This window comes from Heterocephalus glaber, unplaced genomic scaffold (genome assembly GCF_053883595.1).
Source record: "Heterocephalus glaber isolate CG9 unplaced genomic scaffold, H.glaber_assembly_v1.0 deba00000331, whole genome shotgun sequence".
Lineage (NCBI taxonomy): Eukaryota > Metazoa > Chordata > Mammalia > Rodentia > Bathyergidae > Heterocephalus > Heterocephalus glaber.
In genome coordinates this window covers 66,088,394-66,090,191 of record NW_028258142.1, presented here as the reverse complement: position 1 = coordinate 66,090,191, position 1,798 = coordinate 66,088,394, and the positions used below count along the sequence as shown (strand labels likewise).

The 1,798-nt window shown below is 43.8% G+C and overlaps 1 pseudogene; it reads right to left on the bottom strand.

Annotated features, from left to right (window-relative positions):
• Positions 1-1,362, bottom strand: LOC101719044 (L-aminoadipate-semialdehyde dehydrogenase-phosphopantetheinyl transferase pseudogene; annotated as a pseudogene).
• Between the last annotated feature and the right edge of the window lie 436 nt (positions 1,363-1,798).

The window sequence follows — 1,798 nt, the reverse complement described above, 5'->3', positions numbered from 1 at the left end:
ACTTAGTGCATCATATCATGACTTTGTACCATTTCATATTAGAATTTCTTCTGTAAAGTAAAAATAGTCCCCAAATGAAGGATCTTCAGGTGTCATGGGAACAGCAGATGATATTAAATCATGGAAAGTGAGAATAGTAAACTGCCTCTGGGTTGGCTTAGAATCATCTTGGGAAGGAACATCCTTATGTCTAGATCCATCAGGTTTCCTAAGAGCTACTGCAACAAAATGGTGCTCATCTATTTTGCTTTCCTCAAATGCCCATTCTTTTTCTTCCTCCCCATCCAGGAACAAATGTGTTTCTTTATAAACCTGGCCTATTTCCAAGTTTAATGGAGAGATATCAAATTCAAGCTGTTGCAATTCAAATCCCAGTCCAACACCAATGGCTTTAATGAAGCTTTCTTTCAGTGCCCAATTCCTATAAAACATATCCAGTTGAGTCCACTCATCCTTAAAGCTTCTGATGGTTTCCCATTCTTTGTTGGTAAACTTTCTTTTCATAATATGAAAAAATCCTGGAATTGAACCACGATCTGGAAAACTAGTCTTCATTACATCAATTCCAACTTGTAACTCAGGTTCAGCAGAAAGGACTGCATAGTCCCCTTGATGAGAGATGTTAAAGTTGAAATTGGGGTAAGGGTTCAAAGAGTCTTTTGCAAGAACTGGTTTTCCTTTTGCAGTTCTTTGCAAATGAATATTATTCCAAGGGATATTCAATTTCTCCGCAACTAATTTCCTTATCATCAGACTACCAGCCATGGCTGCCTTAGCGTCCCTGGTCAATGCGCTCCTTCTCTTCTGGCTGGATCGTTCACACCACGAGCAGTCATTCAGCTCGGCTCGGCTTGGCAGCCAAGTACCACAGGAAAAGGTCCAGCCCACGCCCTCCATGGATGGCACTGAGCAGAACCGTTTGGTGGGGAAAACCACACACACGGCAAGCAACGCTCCAGCCCGATGGCACGGATGAGAACCCAGTGTAATTTTAACAATAGTAATTCTAATCTGTGAATAGAAAATATCTTTCCATTTATCTGTGTCTTCTTCAGTCAGTGTTCTACAGTTTTCAGTGTACAGATCTCTCACTTCCTTGGTTAATTGTGTTCCCACGTGTTTCATTCTTTAAACCCTATCTCCCTAACAGGTCCCATTTTTGGACAGCTTTTGCTTGGATTCTTGATAAACACTGTTGTTATTTAAGGGTCTCTGTTCTAAGCCCTCTTTAGCATCTGTTTCCATGTGCTGATGTCTCTCGCATCACCACTTGTCATTTTATTCCACCTCTCATTGTTCATTTCTTATCACCCCTACCATATAAGCCATGGGCTTCACCACGGTGAGGAGTTGCAAAGATTCCACCTGAGGACAAACACGTGGGCTCCAAGAAAACATGCTCCTGAGGATGAGTCTCAGTATCTACATTTCCCACCCAGAGACCTGTGTCTCAGGAGAGTTAAGCAGTGAGCTAGGTCACACAGCTTCTAAATTGCGGTAAACCAGACTTGGTTTGGCTGTGACGCTAACGGAGCTTCAGTTTCCACTCTTCACTTCCACAGCCCCTTCCGAGGCCTGGAGGAGACCCTCGCATTGTGGGTTCAGGGTGTTGGTGTTTTCCTGCAGAAGGACCCAACACTTGGGGTGACACCGAAGCAAACTGAGTTCTTTTACTTCTCCCACTCAGAGTTAGGTCCCTGCAGCCCTGGGACAAGCAAACATTCCTCGGTGACTTTTCTCTACTACAGCCATAGGTCCTTTGGGTTTGCGAAGCACTTTCATTCCCAGTGCCTTGTCC